This window comes from Triturus cristatus, chromosome 8 (assembly GCF_964204655.1).
Source record: "Triturus cristatus chromosome 8, aTriCri1.1, whole genome shotgun sequence".
Lineage (NCBI taxonomy): Eukaryota > Metazoa > Chordata > Amphibia > Caudata > Salamandridae > Triturus > Triturus cristatus.
Window position 1 is genome coordinate 1,046,644,919 of NC_140591.1, and position 14,995 is coordinate 1,046,659,913.

A 14,995-nucleotide genomic window follows, 5' to 3' on the forward strand; every position below is an offset into this window, starting at 1 on the left:
TAGCAGTCATCAAAAGTCTTTAATAAATAGAATACCTTATGGAGAATCGCTCCGCCTGAAAAGAAATTGCACTGAGAGAAGACTTTGATGTTGAAGCATCAGCAGCAATTGAAAGATTCAAGGTACGAAGCTACTGCCCGAATCTGCTGGCTAAGACGTTATTTAAAGTACAGAAAATTCCCAGACACTGTTTATTAAGGGATAAAGAGAGGTCAAATATCCAAGACAATGACACCTTTCGATTTATCACTACCTTATCTAGCAACGTTGGCAAACTAAGACAAATATTGTGCCATAGCTGGCACATTCTGCAAACTGATCTAGTGATAGGGAAAATCCTGCCGGATTATCCACAAGTTACTTTTAGATGAAGTAGATTATTAAAAGATACATTAGTCAGAAGTCATTATGAAGTAATTCCATATAATCCCAGGCTTAGTACACTTACTGGCTATTTCCCTTTCTCACAATGTAAGGCATGTACACAGAGTTTGAAAATCCTTACATACACCATACCAGGGTTGACACAACCTAAGGTTATAAATACATTTATGACCTGTAACACTCCCTATGGTGTGTATTGTCTGCTATGTCCTTGTGATAAAAAGTACATCGGGAGCACCATACATCCCACCAAACGCAGAATTCTTGAACATGCCAGGGCTATCAAGAAAAAAGATTTTACTTTTCCGGTAGCGAGGCATTTTGCCAAACTTCATAACAGTGACAGGAATGTATTGACATTTTTCTGCTTGGACCATGTTCCTGCCAGCGATCGGGGAGGAAATCACGAATTAAAACTGCATAGGCTGGAATCTAGATTCATAACTGATATGCAAACCACCATCCCAAACGTTCTGAATATTGAAGAAGAATTGGCCATTCATCTGGGATAGCAATCAGTGATGTGAGACATACTGTCTCGTAATTATATATGCTGCATAAATCAGATTTAATGTGTTATTTATAACAGTATTGCATTACGCATTTATTACAGATTAACTGTTCTGTCTATCAGGGACTTTACACTAATGAAACTCTTATATATTTTGAGGCAACCTTCTGACTGTATATATATTATTTATTTATTATTTAGTATGTAATCAATATAAATTGCATCTATTCAGTTTATTTTGTGTTATTGCCTCAAATTTGAAAATGCCCATTCAGGGCTCAATCATGTACTCAGTAGAGTAAATTGTACAGGGAGCAATGAATTCCATAAGATTGATGCATTCATGAGATTAATTCATAAAATGCGATATCCTTAGTTCTTTTCATGTATATAAAATTGCATTTCCTTAACTAAATAGATAGGTTAAGATGGCGTCTCCCTTATCTTATTTTGAAGTCCGCTCTTTATGTTGTTGCTGGATGTACCGAAAGCACTATGTGTATGTCAGGATATAATGATGTTTACTCACGGCACTTTTGTTCAGTAAAAAAAAGGCGCGAAGCTGAAACGTGACCTGTGTATCTTCTCGGATTAATAAACTACCGAGTTTCACCTTCGTTCTGAGTGCGGTCCTTTCATTTCCTGCGCGGGTGAAGTTCTGGAGCTAAATATATATATATATATAAATATTTATATATATATATATATATATATATATCCACGCTACACTCGCACCAGTGTCTCGCACTCTCGAACGGGTGCTGTTGGGCGGGGGGTGCTCCCGCCAAATATCGACGCTTCAAGTCTCCCCTCCTTCAAGAAAAGACACAGCACTCTCGGGGTCGAGTCAAGATTTATTGTGACTCACAACGCTTAAAAAACCAGACGCGTTTCGGGTATGCCTTTCTCAATGGTTTACAGGCATCACGGAAGCCGCCATATTTATATTACATTGCCACATTGCCACCACTTCCGTGCAACAACAACAACAAAAGACTAACATGTCCCTGTAATCACGAGCGCCATATTGTAATGGTTTGTATATAATGAGCGTTTGTTTCACACATCTAATAGTGTTAACGTTGGCTTGGTTACGTCAAATACAGTGTGTATATAACCTATAGACAAGCAATGTTGATATTAGGATCCCGCCCATAATGGGCTATCATTCAGCAGACCCGGCAGCAAGAAGGCCCCATGGTTCACCGACGAACTCAAGAGCTCCAAGAAGAACTGCCGAGCCCTCGAGAAAGTCTGGAGAAGGGAACCAACACCGGACAACATGACCACCCTCAAGCTCGCCACCCGGAAGCACCACCAACTGATCCGCGCCGCCAAGAAAACTGCATTCAAAGACCGGCTGGACAACAACGCACACAACTGCAAAGAACTCTTCAACATCGTGCAAGAGCTCTCCAACCCCAGCGCAGGAAACAACGACATCACCCCATCGCAAGACCTCTGCAACTCCCTCGCCTCCTACTTCCACAACAAGATCGCAGACATACACAACAGCTTCAGCATTCATCCGACGCACGCCACGACCACAGCAACGCCGCCCACCACCACCCTCCACGCCTGGACTCCGATCAGCACCGAAGACACCGTCCGCATGATGAATTCCGTCCACTCCGGATCTCCGACCGACCCCTGCCCTCACCACGTCTTCAACAAGGCAGACGCTGTCATCGCACCCCACCTGCGGGACATTATCAACACCTCCTTCGACACTGCCACCTTCCCCGAGAGCTGGAAGCACGCAGAACTTAGCGCTCTACTCAAGAAACCCACTGCGGACCCCACCGAACTCAAGAATTACCGCCCCATCTCGCTCCTCCCGTTTCCAGCCAAAGTCATCGAGAAGACCGTCAACAAGCAGCTGGCCGCCTTCCTCGAGACAAATGGATCCCTCGACCCCTCACAGTCTGGCTTCCGAGCCAACCACAGCACCGAGACCGCCCTCATCGCTGCCACCGACGACATCAGAGCCCTGATGGACAACGGAGACACAGCGGCCCTCATCCTCCTAGACCTCTCCGCGGCATTCGACACGGTCTGCCACCGCACTCTAGTACAGCGCCTCAGCAACGTCGGAATCCAGGAGAAGGCACTGGATTGGATCATCTCCGTTCTCGACGGAAGGACACAGAGAGTCCGCCTACCACCGTACAAGTCAGAGGCCACCAAAGTCATCTGCGGCGTCCCTCAAGGATCCTCGCTGAGCCCCACCTCTTCAACGTCTACATGAGCCCCCTCGCGGCCATCGCACGCCAACACAACCTCAACATAATCTCCTACGCCGATGACACCCAGCTGATCCTCTCCCTGACCAACGACCCCGCCGCCGCCAGAGCCGATCTGCACGAAGGGATGAAAGATGTAGCCGAGTGGATGACGACCAGCCGCCTGAAACTGAACTCAGACAAGACGGAGGTCCTCATCCTGGGCCCCTCGCCCTCCGCCTGGGATGACTCCTGGTGGCCCCCCGCCCTGGGCACCGCACCCAAACCGACGGACCACGCACGCAACCTGGGCTTTATCCTGGACTCCTCCCTATCCATGACCAGGCAAGTCAACGCCGTCTCCTCGGCATGCTTCAACATCCTACGCATGCTACGGAAGATCTTCTGGTGGATCCCCACCGAGACCAGGAAGACCGTCACCCAGGCCCTCGTCACCAGCCGACTGGACTACGGCAACGCCCTCTACGCCGGTTCCACCTCCAAGCTCCAGAAGAGACTCCAGCGGATCCAGAACGCCTCAGCCAGACTCATCCTCGACATCCCACGAAACAGCCACATCTCCGGACACCTGAGAGACCTGCATTGGCTCCCCGTCAACAAAAGAATCACCTTCCGTCTCCTCACCCACGCACACAAGGCCCTCCACGACCAAGGCCCGATCTACCTCAACAACCGAATCAACTTCTACGCTCCCAAACGCCACCTCCGATCAGCCAGCCACGCCCTCGCCGCCGTCCCCCGCATCCGAAGAGCGACAACAGGAGGAGGGTCCTTCTCCTACCTGGCCGCCAAGACCTGGAACTCCCTCCCTCCCGACCTACGCCTGACCCAGGACCACCTCTCCTTCAGGAAGAAGCTGAAGACCTGGCTGTTCGAGCAGTAACGGCACCCCCCCCCCCCCCAAGCGCCTTGAGACCCTACGGGTGAGTAGTGCGCTCTACAAATGCTTTGATTGATTGATTGATTGATTATATCCGACTTTACCCAAATAATCTATATCGATCAATTAAAAACCAATTTTACATCGGGTCTACTCATATATCATGTTTAAAATTATATATTTACAACATCAACAATTCTTATATTCATTCTAATGGGTTTAGATACCCGTGATAACTGTGCTTGTCAGTGTTCGCAAAACAATTTACAAATTCATTATGCCCTGTATGGGCCAAGTCCTACAAGCCACTCGTCACTACATAAAGATATGAAATTCTACATTTTATAAAGGTACGATATTCTACATTTTATAAAAGAAGAAAAAGAAGAAAGAAAGAACGAAGAAAAGTGGAGGAAAGAAACTTTAGATAATCAAATATCAGAATAAATTTACCAATTAGTCCATGTTGTCTCCATCCATTAAAAATGATTCAAACAATTCATTAGAACAGTACAGTTTCTATTGATACAGTAAGTGGGGAGTAGAGAACCCCTTACCCTAAATGTACGGTAAGTTCCTCATTCGTGTTGAGCCCACCAGGGGTCTTGGTCCCCAAATCTATAATATATCTTGATTCGAGTCTCCTCAATATTGCTATTCTATCCCCTCCTCTTATACTAGCCGGCACTTGATCTATTGCAAAAAACTTTAATAAATCGCTATTGCTATTGTGATAAGTCTGAAAGTGTCTGGCTACGGGATATGTCACGTCTCGATTTTTGATTGCTCTTGTGTGTTCCAATATGCGGACTTTCGTTTGGTGAATAGTACTGCCAATATATCTCAAACCGCATGGGCACACAAGGCAATAGACTGTATAGGGAGTACTGCAGGTCAAGAATTTCCTAATATATCTTAGATTATGGGTTCCAACTGCCTCATAGGTGAGGACCTTTTTTGAGTTTTTACAAGATTTGCATTTTCCACAAGGATAAAAACCATGTGGTGCCTCACCAAATGGTTTGGGGACTTTCCATACGAAATGGCTCTTGGTTAGAGTATCCCTAAATGCCCTAGCTCTTCTGTATGTGAGCATGGGTTGTCTAGGAATATCCGTCCCAATGATGGGATCATTTCTCAATAACTTCCAATTTTTCTTCATTAACGTTCTTAACTCTCCCGCACCACTAGAGAAAGTTGTTATCATCCTAAACTGTTCTTTGGTCTCTGCTATGTTTTTTGATTTTAAGAGTTCATCCCTATGTTTCAACTGGACTTTCCCAAGAGATTCACGTAGTATTTGTTCATTATACCCTCGAGCTTTGAATCTCTCTATGCTTTCTTCTGCGTTAGATAAAAAGTCATCCTCATTGGTGCAGTTTCTTTTAATCCTAAGAAATTCTCCGTAAGGGATGCTCAGTATCAATTTAGAAGGATGACTGCTAGTAGAATGCAAAATTGAATTGCCGGCTGTTACCTTGCGAAACAAGCGTGTATTAATCTTGTCCGCATCAATGAAGACTTCAAGATCCAGAAAGTTCACACTAACCGGACTGATTTCAACTGTAAATTGAAGATTATGTTTATTATCGTTCAGTATCTTCACAAACTGCAAGGCTGATTCCTGTGACCCTCTCCACACTATAAAGAGGTCGTCTATATACCTGTACCAGGCTACTATTTTTTGTGTCCATTCCTCATTGGTCGGCAACCAGGCCACCTGCTCCTCCCACCAGCCCACGAAAAGATTCGCGTAGCTGGGGGCGAAGCAGGTGCCCATGGCTGTACCTGTTAGTTGTTTATAGTGCTGATCCTGGTACAGGAAAATATTGTTCTCAAGGCAGAAGGTGAGAAATTCTACCAACATTTCATTGTGCTTGGTGAATTTCGCCGAGCGGGTGTCCAAATAGGACTTCACGGCTTTGATGCCATCACTATGCAAGATGTTAGTGTATAGGCTAGCTATATCCATAACTAGCATACAGTCGCCTGTGCGCCAGTTTATCTGTTCCACGTGATTCAAAAAGTCCTTCGTATCTTTCACATAGCTACGTAAGTTTTTCACAAAGCCATTCAAGAAATAATCAATATACACTGACATGTGTTCCAAAAGACTACCTTGTGAGCTCACTATTGGTCTTCCCGGTGGTTTATTTCTATCTTTATGAACTTTTGGTAAATGATAGAAACTAGGAGTTATCGGATTTAAACATCTTAGATACAAATATTCCTCAGTTTCCACCAACCCTAGTTCATACCATTTCTTCAGTAATTGATGACACTTTGTAATGCTTTCTAGATAGATTTTTTTATCAATTTTTGCATAACAACAGGAATCAGATAATTGTCGTAGTGCCTCCTCATTATATGCCCCATAAGTTTGGAGCACTATATTCCCCCCCTTATCCGAGGGTTTCACAATAATACTGGTATCATTTCTGAAGTTATCTATTGCCAGGATTTGTTCTTTAGATAAATTCGATTTGTTTTCCATGAGTCTTGTTCGTCGCTTCATAAGTTCCTTAGACACAATCTCTACAAACGTATCAATATTGTCATTGGGCATCTGTGGTAGGAAAGTTGATGCAGGTTTGAAGGGGGTTCCTCCTCCCACTTGCTCTATTCCGGATATTGCCGACACATCAGATGTCCTCGTGTCCTCATTCTCCATGCCCAAGTCTTTTAGAGACTGCAGCGCTGGTAAATCTCGTCCTGTTATGATATCCGTTATTTATTCTGCTTTACTCATAGATGTACCTTTTTTCGGTCTTAGTTTGTAGAATTTGTGTAATTTTAATTTCCTGGCGAACTTAAACAAATCGATACGTGTCTGCGTATATTCCAGATTTTTGCGTGGACAGAAAGATAGTCCTAATTTCAGAGCTTCTTCTTCATCATCTGTGAGCTTTTTTGGGGTCAAATTGATAATTGTAAGGTTGTCAACCTTGCCTTGACTTATTTCCGTTTGTTGAACCTTTTGCTCCGAGTTGCGGGTGGTGAGAATTTGCTTTTTGCGCCACTCGCCTCCCCTCCTCGTTGGCCGCCTCTTACGTTTTCCGGTGGTTTGCCTCTTGCCCCCTTCTGCCAGGATTGCCTGATTAATTGGAATTCCTCGTGAAAAGGGGTCTTTCTTGCCATTGCTGAGCTCAAGGTATCTCCTTTATCTGCATTAGTTTGTTCTGTTTCTGACACTTCCGATTCAGTTGTGTCTCCCTGTTCGCCCACAGATGGTAAACTCTTGCTCTGTTCCAATGCTTGCAGCGGCGCTTCATATTTTTTCGCAAAGGTCAGTATTCTACCCGATGAGTAATCGCGTTCGTCGCGTGCAAACTTTTCTTGCTTCCGCTGTCTGATTTTCCCTTCATATGCCTTTATTCTTTTTCATCATTGCTGTTCGTAGTTCCTCCTGTTTCTTCTTATCGTCATCCTTGTTAATTTCATTTTCAAGTTCCTCTATAGCCTTGCGAGCCTTCTCATGGTCACTCCACGCAAACTTAATCAAAAGCATCCCTTTACAAGAGCCCGCTGAATATTCGGCCCATTCTTCCAGGAGCTGAGGGTCCGGGTTTTCATACGCCGGAACCGTATAGATGCGAAGACCCCTCGGTACTCTGTTGACTTCCACATAATTTTGCAGGGAAGTCGCTTCCCACCATTGGCGGACTTCACGTTCGTGGAGTCTCTCAAGGTTTAGGAACTTGGCTTTGAGTGTTGTTAACTCTCTCGAGTCACCAGAGCTGCTCGTCGTCGTTGCATTAGGTGGTCTTTTTTTAAATACTTCCAAGGCTGCCTCTTGACGATCTGTATCACTATACATCGTCTCGTGTTGTTACTTGTGTCTGTTCTGTTAGCGATCTCCAGAGTCCCTGTTGAGATTCTGGAGCCCCCTCGTTCTACCGCCAGACTCCGCAAAAGTTATTATCGTTATGACTACCTTATCTAGCAACGCTGGCAAACTAAGACAAATATTGTGCCATAGCTGGCACATTCTGCAAACTGATCTAGTGATAGGGAAAATCCTGCCGGATTATCCACAAGTTACTTTTAGATGAAGTAGATTATTAAAAGATACATTAGTCAGAAGTCATTATGAAGCAATTCCATATAATCCCAGGCTTAGTACACTTACTGGCTATTTCCCTTTCTCACAATGTAAGGCATGTACACAGAGTTTGAAAATCCTTACATACACCATACCAGGGTTGACACAACCTAAGGTTATAAATACATTTATGACCTGTAACACTCCCTATAGTGTGTATTGTCTGCTATGTCCTTGTGATAAAAAGTACATCGGGAGCACCATACATCCCACCAAACGCAGAATTCTTGAACATGCCAGGGCTATCAAGAAAAAAGATTTTACTTTTCCGGTAGCGAGGCATTTTGCCAAACTTCATAACAGTGACAGGAATGTATTGACATTTTTCTGCTTGGACCATGTTCCTGCCAGCGATCGGGGAGGAAATCACGAATTAAAACTGCATAGGCTGGAATCTAGATTCATAATTGATATGCAAACCACCATCCCAAACGTTCTGAATACTGAAGAAGAATTGGCCATTCATCTGGGATAGCAATCAGTGATGTGAGACATACTGTCTCGTAATTATATATGCTGCATAAATCAGATTTAATGTGTTATTTATAACAGTATTGCATTACGCATTTATTACAGATTAACTGTTCTGTCTATCAGGGACTTTACACTAATGAAACTCTTATATATTTTGAGGCAACCTTCTGACTGTATATATATTATTTATTTATTATTTAGTATGTAATCAATATAAATTGCATCTATTCAGTTTATTTTGTGTTATTGCCTCAAATTTGAAAATGCCCATTCAGGGCTCAATTCTTGTACTCAGTAGAGTAAATTGTACAGGGAGCAATGAATTCCATAAGATTGATGCATTCATGAGATTAATTCATAAAATGCGATATCCTTAGTTTTTTTCATGTATATAAAATTGCATTTCCTTAACTAAATAGATAGGTTAAGATGGCGTCTCCCTTATCTTATTTTGAAGTCCGCTCTTTATGTTGTTGCTGGATGTACCGAAAGCACTATGTGTATGTCAGGATATAATGATGTTTACTCACGGCACTTTTGTTCAGTAAAAAAAAGGCGCGAAGCTGAAACGTGACCTGTGTATCTTCTCGGATTAATAAACTACCGAGTTTCACCTTCGTTCTGAGTGCGGTCCTTTCATTTCCTGCGGGGGTGAAGTTCTGGAGCTAAATATATATATATAAATATTTATATATTACTTCAAAAGCCTCCGAGCTTTAGAGATGCACTCCGCAAAGGTTAGTTCGACTGAACTTTTATTAAATGGAAGCGGTTTCACAGACCCAATTAGTCAAGTCCCTGACGCGTTTCAGTGCCTCCGGCACCTTAATCATAGGGAGGGCAAGTGGGAAACACAGTACTGGACTGCCACGTATTATACCTTTCAGACACGTGTTCTCCAGTGAGCAGCATGCCGGGAGTAGCAGTCCCAATTCTTCCCCTCTGGTGGGGTCCGTTTTCCCACAACTAATTCTTTTGCCAATGTTCAATTGTTTTATCGCCCTCCAGTGGGCCTCAGGTCCGTGCCGCCGCTCCCCAATAGTAAGAACCCTTGCGCTGGAACAGGCCGTAACGAATTTACAGCCACACAGACCTTGCCTCCGGTGTCAGCAGCGGTGCAACCTCCCACGGCCGGAGCCGCCGTGCGTCAACATTACTTCAAAAGCCTCCGAGCTTTAGAGATGCACTCCGCAAAGGTTAGTTCGACTGAACTTTTATTAAATGGAAGCGGTTTCACAGACCCAATTAGTCAAGTCCCTGACGCGTTTCAGTGCCTCCGGCACCTTAATCATAGGGTGGGCAAGTGGGAAACACAGTACTGGACTGCCACGTATTATACCTTTCAGACACGTGTTCTCCAGTGAGCAGCATGCCGGGAGTAGCAGTCCCAATTCTTCCCCTCTGGTGGGGTCCGTTTTCCCACAACTAATTCTTTTGCCAATGTTCAATTGTTTTATCGCCCTCCAGTGGGCCTCAGGTCCGTGCCGCCGCTCCCCAATAGTAAGAACCCTTGCGCTGGAACAGGCCGTAACGAATTTACAGCCACACAGACCTTGCCTCCGGTGTCAGCAGCGGTGCAACCTCCCACGGCCGGAGCCGCCGTGCGTCAACATTACTTCAAAAGCCTCCGAGCTTTAGAGATGCACTCCGCAAAGGTTAGTTCGACTGAACTTTTATTAAATGGAAGCGGTTTCACAGACCCAATTAGTCAAGTCCCTGACGCGTTTCAGTGCCTCCGGCACCTTAATCATAGGGTGGGCAAGTGGGAAACACAGTACTGGACTGCCACGTATTATACCTTTCAGACACGTGTTCTCCAGTGAGCAGCATGCCGGGAGTAGCAGTCCCAATTCTTCCCCTCTGGTGGGGTCCGTTTTCCCACAACTAATTCTTTTGCCAATGTTCAATTGTTTTATCGCCCTCCAGTGGGCCTCAGGTCCGTGCCGCCGCTCCCCAATAGTAAGAACCCTTGCGCTGGAACAGGCCGTAACGAATTTACAGCCACACAGACCTTGCCTCCGGTGTCAGCAGCGGTGCAACCTCCCACGGCCGGAGCCGCCGTGCGTCAACATTACTTCAAAAGCCTCCGAGCTTTAGAGATGCACTCCGCAAAGGTTAGTTCGACTGAACTTTTATTAAATGGAAGCGGTTTCACAGACCCAATTAGTCAAGTCCCTGACGCGTTTCAGTGCCTCCGGCACCTTAATCATAGGGTGGGCAAGTGGGAAACACAGTACTGGACTGCCACGTATTATACCTTTCAGACACGTGTTCTCCAGTGAGCAGCATGCCGGGAGTAGCAGTCCCAATTCTTCCCCTCTGGTGGGGTCCGTTTTCCCACAACTAATTCTTTTGCCAATGTTCAATTGTTTTATCGCCCTCCAGTGGGCCTCAGGTCCGTGCCGCCGCTCCCCAATAGTAAGAACCCTTGCGCTGGAACAGGCCGTAACGAATTTACAGCCACACAGACCTTGCCTCCGGTGTCAGCAGCGGTGCAACCTCCCACGGCCGGAGCCGCCGTGCGTCAACATTACTTCAAAAGCCTCCGAGCTTTAGAGATGCACTCCGCAAAGGTTAGTTCGACTGAACTTTTATTAAATGGAAGCGGTTTCACAGACCCAATTAGTCAAGTCCCTGACGCGTTTCAGTGCCTCCGGCACCTTAATCATAGGGTGGGCAAGTGGGAAACACAGTACTGGACTGCCACGTATTATACCTTTCAGACACGTGTTCTCCAGTGAGCAGCATGCCGGGAGTAGCAGTCCCAATTCTTCCCCTCTGGTGGGGTCCGTTTTCCCACAACTAATTCTTTTGCCAATGTTCAATTGTTTTATCGCCCTCCAGTGGGCCTCAGGTCCGTGCCGCCGCTCCCCAATAGTAAGAACCCTTGCGCTGGAACAGGCCGTAACGAATTTACAGCCACACAGACCTTGCCTCCGGTGTCAGCAGCGGTGCAACCTCCCACGGCCGGAGCCGCCGTGCGTCAACATTACTTCAAAAGCCTCCGAGCTTTAGAGATGCACTCCGCAAAGGTTAGTTCGACTGAACTTTTATTAAATGGAAGCGGTTTCACAGACCCAATTAGTCAAGTCCCTGACGCGTTTCAGTGCCTCCGGCACCTTAATCATAGGGTGGGCAAGTGGGAATCACAGTACTGGACTGCCACGTATTATACCTTTCAGACACGTGTTCTCCAGTGAGCAGCATGCCGGGAGTAGCAGTCCCAATTCTTCCCCTCTGGTGGGGTCCGTTTTCCCACAACTAATTCTTTTGCCAATGTTCAATTGTTTTATCGCCCTCCAGTGGGCCTCAGGTCTGTGCCGCCGCTCCCCAATAGTAAGAACCCTTGCGCTGGAACAGGCCGTAACGAATTTACAGCCACACAGACCTTGCCTCCGGTGTCAGCAGCGGTGCAACCTCCCACGGCCGGAGCCGCCGTGCGTCAACATTACTTCAAAAGCCTCCGAGCTTTAGAGATGCACTCCGCAAAGGTTAGTTCGACTGAACTTTTATTAAATGGAAGCGGTTTCACAGACCCAATTAGTCAAGTCCCTGACGCGTTTCAGTGCCTCCGGCACCTTAATCATAGGGTGGGCAAGTGGGAAACACAGTACTGGACTGCCACGTATTATACCTTTCAGACACGTGTTCTCCAGTGAGCAGCATGCCGGGAGTAGCAGTCCCAATTCTTCCCCTCTGGTGGGGTCCGTTTTCCCACAACTAATTCTTTTGCCAATGTTCAATTGTTTTATCGCCCTCCAGTGGGCCTCAGGTCCGTGCCGCCGCTCCCCAATAGTAAGAACCCTTGCGCTGGAACAGGCCGTAACGAATTTACAGCCACACAGACCTTGCCTCCAGTGTCAGCAGCGGTGCAACCTCCCACGGCCGGAGCCGCCGTGCGTCAACATTACTTCAAAAGCCTCCGAGCTTTAGAGATGCACTCCGCAAAGGTTAGTTCGACTGAACTTTTATTAAATGGAAGCGGTTTCACAGACCCAATTAGTCAAGTCCCTGACGCGTTTCAGTGCCTCCGGCACCTTAATCATAGGGTGGGCAAGTGGGAAACACAGTACTGGACTGCCACGTATTATACCTTTCAGACACGTGTTCTCCAGTGAGCAGCATGCCGGGAGTAGCAGTCCCAATTCTTCCCCTCTGGTGGGGTCCGTTTTCCCACAACTAATTCTTTTGCCAATGTTCAATTGTTTTATCGCCCTCCAGTGGGCCTCAGGTCCGTGCCGCCGCTCCCCAATAGTAAGAACCCTTGCGCTGGAACAGGCCGTAACGAATTTACAGCCACACAGACCTTGCCTCCGGTGTCAGCAGCGGTGCAACCTCCCACGGCCGGAGCCGCCGTGCGTCAACATTACTTCAAAAGCCTCCGAGCTTTAGAGATGCACTCCGCAAAGGTTAGTTCGACTGAACTTTTATTAAATGGAAGCGGTTTCACAGACCCAATTAGTCAAGTCCCTGACGCGTTTCAGTGCCTCCGGCACCTTAATCATAGGGTGGGCAAGTGGGAAACACAGTACTGGACTGCCACGTATTATACCTTTCAGACACGTGTTCTCCAGTGAGCAGCATGCCGGGAGTAGCAGTCCCAATTCTTCCCCTCTGGTGGGGTCCGTTTTCCCACAACTAATTCTTTTGCCAATGTTCAATTGTTTTATCGCCCTCCAGTGGGCCTCAGGTCCGTGCCGCCGCTCCCCAATAGTAAGAACCCTTGCGCTGGAACAGGCCGTAACGAATTTACAGCCACACAGACCTTGCCTCCGGTGTCAGCAGCGGTGCAACCTCCCACGGCCGGAGCCGCCGTGCGTCAACATTACTTCAAAAGCCTCCGAGCTTTAGAGATGCACTCCGCAAAGGTTAGTTCGACTGAACTTTTATTAAATGGAAGCGGTTTCACAGACCCAATTAGTCAAGTCCCTGACGCGTTTCAGTGCCTCCGGCACCTTAATCATAGGGTGGGCAAGTGGGAAACACAGTACTGGACTGCCACGTATTATACCTTTCAGACACGTGTTCTCCAGTGAGCAGCATGCCGGGAGTAGCAGTCCCAATTCTTCCCCTCTGGTGGGGTCCGTTTTCCCACAACTAATTCTTTTGCCAATGTTCAATTGTTTTATCGCCCTCCAGTGGGCCTCAGGTCCGTGCCGCCGCTCCCCAATAGTAAGAACCCTTGCGCTGGAACAGGCCGTAACGAATTTACAGCCACACAGACCTTGCCTCCGGTGTCAGCAGCGGTGCAACCTCCCACGGCCGGAGCCGCCGTGCGTCAACATTACTTCAAAAGCCTCCGAGCTTTAGAGATGCACTCCGCAAAGGTTAGTTCGACTGAACTTTTATTAAATGGAAGCGGTTTCACAGACCCAATTAGTCAAGTCCCTGACGCGTTTCAGTGCCTCCGGCACCTTAATCATAGGGTGGGCAAGTGGGAAACACAGTACTGGACTGCCACGTATTATACCTTTCAGACACGTGTTCTCCAGTGAGCAGCATGCCGGGAGTAGCAGTCCCAATTCTTCCCCTCTGGTGGGGTCCGTTTTCCCACAACTAATTCTTTTGCCAATGTTCAATTGTTTTATCGCCCTCCAGTGGGCCTCAGGTCCGTGCCGCCGCTCCCCAATAGTAAGAACCCTTGCGCTGGAACAGGCCGTAACGAATTTACAGCCACACAGACCTTGCCTCCGGTGTCAGCAGCGGTGCAACCTCCCACGGCCGGAGCCGCCGTGCGTCAACATTACTTCAAAAGCCTCCGAGCTTTAGAGATGCACTCCGCAAAGGTTAGTTCGACTGAACTTTTATTAAATGGAAGCGGTTTCACAGACCCAATTAGTCAAGTCCCTGACGCGTTTCAGTGCCTCCGGCACCTTAATCATAGGGTGGGCAAGTGGGAAACACAGTACTGGACTGCCACGTATTATACCTTTCAGACACGTGTTCTCCAGTGAGCAGCATGCCGGGAGTAGCAGTCCCAATTCTTCCCCTCTGGTGGGGTCCGTTTTCCCACAACTAATTCTTTTGCCAATGTTCAATTGTTTTATCGCCCTCCAGTGGGCCTCAGGTCCGTGCCGCCGCTCCCCAATAGTAAGAACCCTTGCGCTGGAACAGGCCGTAACGAATTTACAGCCACACAGACCTTGCCTCCGGTGTCAGCAGCGGTGCAACCTCCCACGGCCGGAGCCGCCGTGCGTCAACATTACTTCAAAAGCCTCCGAGCTTTAGAGATGCACTCCGCAAAGGTTAGTTCGACTGAACTTTTATTAAATGGAAGCGGTTTCACAGACCCAATTAGTCAAGTCCCTGACGCGTTTCAGTGCCTCCGGCACCTTAATCATAGGGTGGGCAAGTGGGAAACACAGTACTGGACTGCCACGTATTATACCTTTCAGACACGT